Genomic DNA, 12,519 nt, shown 5'->3' on the forward strand with positions numbered 1-12,519 from the left:
TCTAGAGAGAGGAATAGGGTTAATAAATAACCTAACCCTAACGTGTACCCTAATCCTATCCCCTACCCTAACCCTAACACGTACCCTAATCTTAACCCGTACCCTAAACCGAGCCCTAACCCCAAAACCAACCGTAACCCTAAGCCTAAACCACACCCTATGCCGTATGCGAACCCATACTCTAAGCCGTACCCTAACACTAACCTTTACCCTAACTCTAAACCTAAGCTAACCTTGACTGCTTCTGCCTCCAATAGATTTCCTAAACACTAGTGTTTTAAGGAACAGATTAAAAAGAGAATCCCAATGTGATTTCTTTATAATGGGTATGTTCCTTATCTTATCCTAGTGACTAAACTGATCTCCATGGCCTGACCGAAAATAATATTCCTTTATGTGCTAAGTGGAATCTAGAGAGTGGGACAGGTTTAATAAATACCCTAACCCTAACGCGTACCCTAACCCTATCCCCTACCATTACCGTAAAACGTACCCTAATCCTAACCTTTACACTAAACCGAGCCCTAACCTTAAAACTAACCCGAAAACTAACCCTAACCCATACTCAAACCCGTACCCGAATCCGTACCCTAAGCCGTACCCTAACCCTAACCCTAACCCTAACCCTAAGCTACCCTTTACTTCTTCTGCATCCAATAGATTTCCTAAGCATTAGTGTTTTAAGGAACAGGTTAAAAAGAGAATCGTAATGTGATTTCTTTATAATGGGTGTGTTCCTTATCTTTTCCTACTGTCTAAACTCTTCTCCATGGCTGGACCCCAAATAATATTCCTTTACGTCCTAAGTGTTATCTAGAGTGTGGGATAGGTTTAATAAATACCCTAAACCTAATGCGTACCCTAACCCTAAACCCTACCCTAACCCTAACACGTACCCTAATCCTAAACCGTAACCTAAACTGAGCCCTAACCCTACAACTAACTCTAACCCTAACCCTATCACATGCCCTATGCCGTACCCAAATCCGTACCCTAAGCCGTACCCTAACCCTAACCCTAACCCCAACCCTAAGCTAGCCTTGACTGCTTCTGCCTCCAATAGATTTCCTAAGCACTAGTGTTTTAAGGAACAGGTTAAAAGGAGAATCCTAATGTGATTTCTTTATAATAGGTGTGTTCCTTATATTATCCTAGTGTGTAAACTATTCTCCATGGGTGGACCCCAAATAATATTCCTTTACGTGCTAAGTGGTATCTAGAGAGTGGGATAGATTTAATAAATACCCTAACCCTAACGCGTACCCTAACCCTAACACCTACCCTAACCCTAACACGTACCCCAATACTAACCTGTACCCTAAACCGATCCCTAACCCTAAAACTAACCCTAACGCTAATCCTAACCCATACCCTAGGCCGTATCCGAACCTGTACCAGAAACCTAACCATAAGCAGTACCCTATCCCTAACCCTAAACATAACCCTAACCTACCCTTGACTGCTTCTGCATCCAATCGATTTCCTAAGCACTAGTGTTTTAAGGAACAGGTTAAAAAGAGAATCCCAATGTGATTTCTTTATTATGGGTGTGTTCCTTATCTTATACTAGTGTCTAAACTCTTCTCCATTGCTGGACCCAAAATAATATTCCTTTATGTGCTAAGTGGTTTCTAGAGAGTGGGATAGGTTTAATAAATAACCTAACCTTAACACGTACCCTAACCCGAACACCTACCCTTACACTAACACGTACACTAATCTTAAACCGTACCCTAAACCGAACCCTAACACTAAAACTAATGTAACCCTAACCCATACCTTACGCTGTACTCGAACCCATACCCGAATCTGTACCCTGAGTCGTACCCTAACACTAACGCTAACCCAAATCTACCCTTGACTCCTTCTGACTCCAATAGATTTCCTAAGCACTAGTGTTTTAAGGAACAGGATAAAAAGAGAATCCTAATGTGATTTCTTTATAATGGGTGTGTTCCTTATCTTATCCTAGTGTGTATACTCTTCTCCATGGGGGAACCACAAATAATATTCCTTTACATACTAAGTGGTATCTAGAGAGTGGGACAGGTTTAATAAGTACCCTAACCCTAACGCGTACATTAACCCTAACCCCTACCCTAACCCTAACACTTAACATAATCCTAACCTGTACCCTAAACCTAGACCTAACCCTAAAACTAAAGCTAACCCTAACCCTAAACCATACCTACGACGTATCCGAACCTGTACCATATTCGTACCCTAACCCTAACCCTAAGGTACCCTTGACTGCTTCTGCCTCCAATTGATTTCCTAAACACTAGTGATTTAAGGAACAGGTTAAAAAGATAATCGTAATGTGATTCCTATATAACGGGTGTGTTACGTAACTTATCCTAGTGTCTAAACTCTTCTCCATGGCTGGACCCCAAATAATATTCCTTTACGTGCTAAGTGCTATGTAGAGAGTGGGATAGGTTTAATAAACACCCTAACCCTAACACGTACACTAATCCCAACTCCTACCCTAACCCTAGCAGGTAACCTAACCCTAACCCGTTCCCAAAACCGAGCCCTAACTCTAAAATAACCCTAACACTAACCCTAACCCATACTCTACGCCGTACCCGAACACGTACCCTAAGCCGTACCCTAACCCTAACCCTAACCCTAAGCTACCCTTGACTGCTTCTGCCTCCAATAGATTTCCTAAGAACTAGTGTTTTAAGGAACAGGTTAAAAAGAGAATCCTAATGTGATTTCTTTATAATGGGTGTGTACCTTATCTTATCCTAATGTTTAAACACTCCTACATGGCTGGATCCCAAATAATATTCTTTACGTGCTAAGTGGTATCTAGAGAGTGGGATAGGTTTAATAAATACCCTAACCCTAACGCGTACCCTAACCCTATCCATTACCGTTACCCTAACCCGTACCCTAATCCTAACCTGTACCCTAAACCGAGCCCTAACCCTAAAACTAACCCTAATCCTAACCCTAACACAAAACCTAAGCCATACCCGAAACCGTACCCTAACCCTAACGCTAACCCTAAGCTACCCTTGGCTGCTTCTACCTCCATTAGATTTCCTAAGCACTAGTGTTTTAAGGAACAGGTTAAAAAGAGAATCCTAATGTCACTTCCTTATTATAAGTGTGTTCCTTATGTTATCCTAGTGTGTAAACTATTCTCCATGGCTGGACCCCAATTAATATTCCTTTACGTGCTAAGTGGTATCTAGAGATTGGGATAGGTTTAATAAATACCCTAACCCTAATGCGTACCCTAACCCTAACCCCTACCCTAACCCTAACACGTACACCTATCCTAACCCGTACCCTAAACTGATCCCTAACCCTAACCCTAACACTAAACCATACCCTATGCCGTACCCGAACCCGTACCCGAAACCTTACCATAAGCAGTACCCTAACCCTAATCCTAACCCTAACCCTAAGCTACCCTTGACTGCTTCTGCATCCAATAGATTTCCTAAGCATTAGTGTTTTAAGGAAGAGGTTTAAAAGAGAATCCTATTGTGATTTCTTTATAATGGGTGTGTTCCTTATCTTTTCCTACTGTCTAAACTCTTCTCCATGGCTGGACCCCAAATAATATTCCTTTACGTCCTAAGTGTTATCTAGGGTGTGGGATAGGTTTAAAAAATACCCTAAACCTAATGCGCACCCTAAGACTAACCCCTACCCTAACCCTAACACGTACCCTAATCCTAACCCGTACCCTAAACTGAGCCCTAAACCTACAACTAACTCTATCCCAACCCTAACCCATGCCCTATGCCGTACCCGAATCCATACCCTAAGCCGTACCCTAACCCTAACCCTAACCCTAACCCTAAGCTACCCTTGACTGCTTCTGCCTCCAATAGATTTCCTAAACACTAGTGTTTTAAGGAACAGATTAAAAAGAGAATCCCAATGTGATTTCTTTATTATGGGTGTGTTCCTTATCTTATACTAGTGTCTCAACTCTTCTCCATGGCTGGACCCAAAATAATATTCCTTTATGTGCTAAGTGGTATCTAGAGAGTGGGATAAGTTTAATAACTAACCTAACCTAAACGCGTACCCTAACCCTATCCCCTACCCTAACCCTAACACGTAACCTAATCCTAACCTGTACCCTAAACCGAGCCCTAACCCTAAAACTAACCCTAATCCTAACCCTAACACAAAACCTAAGCCATACCCGAACCCGTACCCTAAGCCGTACCCTAACCCTAACAATAACCCTAATCTACCCTTGACTGCTTCTACCTCCATTAGATTTCGTAAGCACTAGTGTTTTAAGGAACAGGTTAAAAAGATAATCCTAATGTCATTTCTTTATAATAGGTGTGTTCCTTATGTTATCCTAGTCTGTAAACTATTCTCTGTGGCTGGACCCCAAATAATATTCCTTTACATGCTAAGTGGTATATAGAGATTGGGATAGGTTTAATAAATACCCTAACCCTAATGCATACCCTAACCCTAACCCCTACCGTAACCCTAACACGTACCCCAGTACTAACCCGTACCCTAAACCGATCCCTAACCCTAAAACTAAACCTAACCCTAACCCATTCCCTACGCCGTACCCGAACCCGTACCCGAAACTTTACCATAAGCAGTACCCTAACCCTATCCCTTACCCTAAGGTACCCTTGACTGCTTCTGCCTCCAATAGATTTCCTAAGCACTAGTGTTTTAAGGAACAGGTTAAAAAGAATTCTAATGTGATTACTTTATAATGGGTGTGTTCCTTATCTTTTCCTACTGTCTAAACACTTCTCCATTGCTGGACCCAAAATAATATTCCTTTATGTGCTAAGTGGTATCTAGAGAGTGGGACAGGTTTAATAAATAACCTAACCTTAACGCGTACCCTAACCCTAACCCTAACCCATACTCTACGCCGTACCCGAACACGTACCCGAAACTTTACCATAAGCAGTACCCTAACCCTATCCCTAACCCTAAGGTACCCTTCACTGCTTCTGCCTCCAATAGATTTCCTAAGCACTAGTGTTTTATGGAACAGGTTAAAAAGATAATCGTAATGTGATTCCTTTATAACGGGTGTGTTCCTTATCTTATACTAGTGTCTAAACTCCTCTCCATGGCTGGACCCGAAATAATATTCCTTTACCTGCTAAGTGGTATCTAGAGAGTGGGATAGGTTTAATAAATACCCTAACCCTAACACGTACCTTAATCCTAACCCCTACCCTAACCCTAACACGTAACCTAATCCTAACCCGTACCAAAAAACCGAGCTCTAACTCTAAAACTAACCGTAAACCTAACACTAACCTATACTGCACGACGTACCCAAAACCGTACCCTAAATAGTACCCTAGCCCTAACCCTAACCCTAAGCTACCCTTGACTGCTTCTGACTCCAATAGATTTCCTAAGCACTAGTGTTTTAAGGAACAGGTTAAAAAGAGAATCCAAATGTGATTTCTTTATAATGGGTGTGTTCCTTCTGTTATCCTAATGTCTAAAGTCTTATACATGGCTGGACCCCAAATAATATTCCTTTACGTGCTAAGTGGTATCTAGAGAGTGGGATAGGTTTAATAAATAGCCTAACCCTAACGTGTACCCTAACCCTATCTCCTACCGTTACCCTAACACGTAGCCTAATCCTAACCTGTACCCTAAAACCGAGCCCTAACGGTAAAACTAACCCTAAACCTAACCCTAAACCATAACCTACGACATACCCACACCCGACCCGAACCCGTACCATGAGCCGTACCCTATACCTAACCCTAACCCTAAGGTACCCTTGACTGCTTCTGCCTCCAATACATTTCCTAAGCACTAGTGTTGTAAGGAACAGGTTAAAAAGTTAATCGTAATGTGATTTCTTTATAACGGGTGTGTTCCTTATCTTAACCTAGAGTCTAAACTCTTCTCCATGGCTGGACCCCAAATAATATTCCTTTACGTGCTAAGTGGTATCTAGAGAGTGGGATAGGTTTAATAAATACCCTAACCCTAACGCGTACCTTAACCCTAACCCCTACCCTAATCCTAACACGTAACCTAATCCTAACCCGTACCCAAAACCGAGCCCTAACTGTAAAACTAACCCTAACCCTAACCCTAACCCATACTCTGCACCGTACCAGAACCCATACCCTAAGCCGTACACTATCCCTAACCCTAAACCTAAGCTACCCTTGATTGCTTCTGCCTCCAATAGATTTCCTAAGCACTAGTGTTTTTTTTTTGTTTTTTTTTTTTTACATATTTACTTTTTATTGAATTTGTTAATGTTACAGAGTTTTTGCACTGCCAAACCATGCCTGAGAATTCAAAGAAAGAAATGGTACAATGGACAGCCTCATCCACCCATCATACAGCATATTAAAACTTGATTCATGTGCATTTTGATAATTTCACAATCTTTTAAAAAGTTATAACAAGGGTTGGAATTTTTAAATCTCCTGCAGGTCTTCAGATTTCTATGCCATTAAGTAACATTTCCACATATTCATCTCATTCCTCAATAACATAACCCCCAACAAAGTTTTGCTGGAAAAAAATGCATACTTTTTAGGGGAAATATGTGGCTCAAGGTCCAAGAGGTTACTTGTTAAAAGATTTCTGGTTCTCAAATGAAGTCTTCAGATTAACCAAGAATCCTTTCTCACTCATCCAACCTCTCCTTGGCTGGCTCAGCTACTCACCCAAGTACACCAGAACGTAGGCATCCTGCCTGCCACTTCAAATAATGCCAACATTATTGCCCAGATATGGTTTGCATCTGACAGCAGATGACTCTGTAACACTCCTAGGAGTGCGATTCCTGCACTGACACTTATCAAGACTGAACTCCTAGAGGAAAATGCTCCCACATCAGGAGTTTTACTCACCCATTTGCTTCACTCTTGCCAGTAGCAAGTCTGCAACTCCTACATTTGGCAAAGGGATTTTATTATAGAGAAACCCAGACTCTGCATCAAGTGGTCACAAGCCACTTTGAAATATTTCTATTGAACCGAAGATACAAAACTAGGAAATTACCAGACTATCTCATTAGATGGAAAGACTTTTCAGTAATCCTGGGTAGCGTCCTGATGTCCTTTTCCAGGACTAAAAATTACTGGATAGTTTAAGCTGTAATCATTAAAAACAGAAGTGCTACATCACCTGTCTTTCGCCCCCGACTCTCCAAATGAACACCATAAAAAGACACACCAGGAGGTTGATGACAGAGCTAGGCTGGGACAATCACTGCGTCTAATACCTTAAACGTTTGGGCACAAGTGCATCTGGAATTCTTGTCAGAGATCATGCAAGATCCATGAAACTTCAGTGGGTTTTAGGTTGAGGTTCTGCTCTCACTGCTTTGAATTTATAAGGACACATCTGTGACTCCCTTGGCCTGAGCAGAAAATATACTCTTTCCACCAGTTTACTATACAACTTAGACCTGATTAGAGGAAGCTTTAGCAGCACCTGAAGTAGAGCCCCCTGCATCTACTGCCCTTTACATCAAAGGCCATCTGGTTCTGCTCTAGGGATTGGCAAATTCACGAGACGTTTCACAATTCCAATGCATATTTCAGGTTACTTAGCCAAGCAATATGCTCTGTCAAAGAACTATTCCAAGTCAAAGCAAAAAAAAGAAAGAAAAAAAAGAAAGAAAAAAAAAAGCCTTAATATGGAACACAGAAAAAGCACTACCCAAATAAAAAATTACTAAAAAAAATAAGATTATTCCCTCCCCACCCCTTTTCCCACTTGGTGACCCGAGTTTGGTTGAATTTAATTTGTGGTTACCTCAGAATACAACTCAAAGTTTAAATTATAAATCACAGCCCTACACAGATTATCTGAACACATCAGTTCTTTTGAGAGCGGCATGTTCCGGGAAGTCTAATACCCACTACAGAGTGTTCCTTATGAATGGGGCACAGGACAGGTTAATTAAGGTCACTTAAATCTTCATCTTTTACAGCAGATCAGAACCCAGATGGCTGACTTTCTGCAGAATTTCTGATAGGAATCCAGTAGAGCTGGTTTCAAGTTTCACATCGACACTTAAAAGCTGTAACCTTCTTATCCAGAAGTTGTGATCCACATGAAGTCCACAATGAATGCAGCAAATCTGAGGTAGTCAACCCTTACGAAGGCTCAGTATTTCCGGCTTTCTACATGCTTGGCAGTGGACTGCAGGGATGGGAACTGTGTATCACTGTAGATTTCTGGTGGTCCTTGGGGGGCTTTCCTTGTTGTGGTCAACCTGGCCCCAGGAGGCCTATACACGCCACTAGTCATTGTCGGTTCTGGGGTTTCTGTAACAACTACTGGAGCAGGAGGTGCTTGTACCGAAGCTGTTTTATTCCAGGGACCTGAAGATTTTTCTACACCACCACCACCTCCTCCGCCTTCTTCCCAGTTATCACCTGGATCTTCTCTTTTTTCATTTTCATCTTCTTCCTTTTCACTTATTTGCATTGCTTGAACTCTTAGGCCGCTGTAATCAACCTCTTTTTGCTCAAATTCTTTCCACTCATCTTCATCCTTTGTCACAACCTTGGTGGCGGCCCCAGGGCCCGTGGCCCCCGCGCCCGCGGTCCCGCTGTCGCCCGGCCGGGTCCCCGCGCCCGCCCCACCGCCCGCCGCGCCCGCGGCTCCGCTGCTCCCGCCGGCGCCGCCCGCCGAGCCCGTGGCGCTCGCCGCCCGGTTGCTCCGCTCCTTCTTCTTCTTCTTGTCTCTCTTGGCGAAGAAGTTGTCCAGGCTCCGCTCCTCCATCTCAGCCATGGTCGCGGCCTCCTCGGCCGGGATGGGTGGGGCCGGCGGCGGGCGCTGCCCGCGGGGCTCCGAGCTCGGGGTCGAGGCCGGCTCGGCGCTCAAGCTCCCGGGCGCGGTGACGCCTCAGCCCCGCGGGGTCGCCGAGGCGTTTGCGTTGGGGCGAGCGGCTCCCCCCGCGTGCTGGCGAACGGTGGTACGGCCCTCCTTGGGGCTCGCGTGCCGCTGCCGCCGCCCCGCCCGCACGGGCTGCAGCGACAGCGGTGCAGGATCCCGCCCGCTCCGCTGCCGGAGGGCAAAGGGAACGTGCGGGCCAGAGGTTCCAGTCAGCACTCGTGTTTTAAGGAACAGGTTAAAAAGAGAATCCTAATGTGATTTCTTTGTAATGGGTGTGTTCCTTGTCTTATCCTAATGTCTAAACTCTTCTACATGGCTAGACCCCAAATAATATTCTTTATGTGCTAAGTGGTATCTAGAGAGTGGGATAGGTTTAATAAATACCCTAAACCTAATGCGTACACTAACCCTAACCCCTACCCTAACCCTAACACCTACACTAATCCTAATTCGTACCCTAAACCGAGCCCTAACCCTAAAACTAACCCTAACCCTAACCCTAACCCTAACCCATACTCGAACCCGTTCCCGAATCCGTACCCTAAGCCGTACCCTAACACTAACCCTATCCCTAACACTAACCCAAAGCTACCCTTGACTGCTTATGCCTCAAATAGATTTCCTAAGCCCTAGTGTTTTAGGGAACAGGTAAAAAAGAGAATCCTAATGTGATTTCTTTATAATGGGTTTGTTCCTTATCTTTTGCTACTGTCTAAACACTTCTCCATGGCTGGAACCCAAATAATATTCCTTTACGTGCTAAGTGTTATCTAGAGTGTGGGATAGGTTTAATAAATACACTAAACCTAATGCGTACCCTAACCATAACCCCTACCCTAACCCTAACACGTACCCTAATACTAAGCCGTACCCTAAACTGAGCCCTAACCCTAAAACTAACGCTAACCCTAACTCTAACCAATACCCTATGCCGTACCCGAATCCGTACCCTAAGCCGTACCCTAACCATATGCCTAACCCTAACCGTAAGCTAGCCTTGACTGCTGCTGCCTCCAATAGATTTCCTAAGCACTAGTGTTTTAAGAAACAGGTTAAAAAGAGAATCCTAATGTGATTTCTTTATAATGGGTGTGTTCCTTATCTTATCCTAGTGTCTAAACTCTTCTCCATGGGGGAACCACAAATAATATTCCTTTACATGCTAAGTGGTATCGAGAGAGTGGGATACGTTTAATAAATACCCTAATCCTAAAGTGTACCCTAACCCTAAACCGTACCCTAACCCTAACAAGTACACTAATCTTAAACCGTATCCGAAACTGAGCCCTAACCCTAAAACTAACCCTAACACTAACCCATACCCTACGCCGTACCCGAACCAGTACCCGAATCCGTACCCTAAGCCGTAACCTAACACTAACCCTAACACTAACCCTAACCCTAAGCTACCCGTGACTCCTTCTGCCTCCAATAGGTTTCCTAAGCACTAGTGTTTTATGGAACAGGTTAAAAAGATAATCGTAATGTGATTCCTTTATAACGGGTGTGTTCCTTATCTTATACTAGTGTCTAAACTCCTCTCCATGGCTGGACCCGAAATAATATTCCTTTACGTGCTAAGTGGTATCTAGAGAGTGGGATAGGTTTAATAAATACCCTAACCCTAACGCGTACCTTAACCCTAACCCCTACCCTAACCCTAACACGTAACCTAATCCTAACCCGTACCAAAAAACCGAGCTCTAACTCTAAAACTAACCCTAAACCTAACACTAACCCATACGGCACGACGTACCCAAACCCGTACCCTAAATAGTACCCTAGCCCTAACCCTAACCCTAAGCTACCCTTGACTGCTTCTGACTCCAATAGATTTCCTAAGCACTAGTGTTTTAAGGAACAGGTTAAAAAGAGAATCCTAATGTGATTTCTTTATAATGGGTGTGTTCCTTCTGTTATCCTAATGTCTAAAGTCTTATACATGGCTGGACCCCAAATAATATTCCTTTACGTGCTAAGTGGTATCTAGAGAGTGGGATAGGTTTAATAAATAGCCTAACCCTAACGCGTACCCTAACCCTATCTCCTACCGTTACCCTAACACGTAGCCTAATCCTAACCTGTACCCTAAAACCGAGCCCTAACGGTAAAACTAACCCTAAACCTAACCCTAAACCATAACCTACGACATACCCACACCCGACCCGAACCCGTACCATGAGCCGTACCCTATACCTAACCCTAACCCTAAGGTACCCTTGACTGCTTCTGCCTCCAATACATTTCCTAAGCACTAGTGTTGTAAGGAACAGGTTAAAAAGTTAATCGTAATGTGATTTCTTTATAACGGGTGTGTTCCTTATCTTAACCTAGAGTCTAAACTCTTCTCCATGGCTGGACCCCAAATAATATTCCTTTACGTGCTAAGTGGTATCTAGAGAGTGGGATAGGTTTAATAAATACCCTAACCCTAACGCGTACCTTAACCCTAACCCCTACCCTAATCCTAACACGTAACCTAATCCTAACCCGTACCCAAAACCGAGCCCTAACTGTAAAACTAACCCTAACCCTAACCCTAACCCATACTCTGCACCGTACCAGAACCCATACCCTAAGCCGTACACTATCCCTAACCCTAAACCTAAGCTACCCTTGATTGCTTCTGCCTCCAATAGATTTCCTAAGCACTAGTGTTTTAAGGAACAGGTTAAAAAGAGAATCCTAATGTGATTTCTTTGTAATGGGTGTGTTCCATATCTTATCCTAATGTCTAAACTCTTCTACATGGCTAGACCCCAAATAATATTCTTTATGTGCTAAGTGGTATCTAGAGAGTGGGATAGGTTAAATAAATACCCTAAACCTAATGCGTACACTAACCCTAACCCCTACCCTAACCCTAACACCTACACTAATCCTAATTCGTACCCTAAACCGAGCCCTAACCCTAAAACTAACCCTAACCCTAACCCTAATGCTAACCCATACTCGAACCCGTTCCCGAATCCGTACCCTAAGCCGTACCCTAACACTAACCCTATCCCTAACACTAATCCGAAGCTACCCTTGACTGCTTATGCCTCAAATAGATTTCCTAAGCCCTAGTGTTTTAAGGAACAGGTAAAAAAGAGAATCCTAATGTGATTTCTTTATAATGGGTTTGTTCCTTATCTTTTGCTACTGTCTAAACACTTCTCCATGGCTGGAACCCAAATAATATTCCTTTACGTGCTAAGTGTTATCTAGAGTGTGGGATAGGTTTAATAAATACCCTAACCCTAACGCGTACCCAAATCCTAACCCCTACCTTAACCCTAACACCTACACTAATCCTAACCTGTACCCTAAACCGAGCCCTAACCCTAAAACTAAACATAACCCTAACCCATACCCGAACCCGTACCCGAATCCGTACCCTAAGCCGTACCCTAACACTAACCCTAACCCTAACTGTAACCCGAAGCTACCCTGGACTGATTATTCTTCAAAAAGATTTCGTAAGCACTATTGTTTTAAGGAACACGTTAAAAAGATAATCGTAATGTGATTTCCTTATATTGGGTGTGTTCCTTATCTTATCCTAGTGTCTAAACTCTTCTCCATGGCTGGACACCAAATAATATTCCTTTACGTGCTAAGTGATATCTACAGTGTGGGACAGGTTTAATAAATACCCTAACCCTAACGTGTACCCTAATCCTA

The 12,519-nt window shown here is 43.3% G+C and overlaps 1 pseudogene; it reads right to left on the reverse strand.

Annotated features, from left to right (window-relative positions):
- Positions 1-7,713: 7,713 nt before the first annotated feature.
- Positions 7,714-8,761, reverse strand: LOC137765404 (protein CDV3 homolog pseudogene; annotated as a pseudogene).
- Positions 8,762-12,519: the final 3,758 nt, after the last annotated feature.

The sequence above is a fragment of the Eschrichtius robustus genome, chromosome 5 (genome assembly GCF_028021215.1).
Source record: "Eschrichtius robustus isolate mEscRob2 chromosome 5, mEscRob2.pri, whole genome shotgun sequence".
In the NCBI taxonomy this organism is placed as follows: Eukaryota; Metazoa; Chordata; class Mammalia; order Artiodactyla; family Eschrichtiidae; genus Eschrichtius; species Eschrichtius robustus.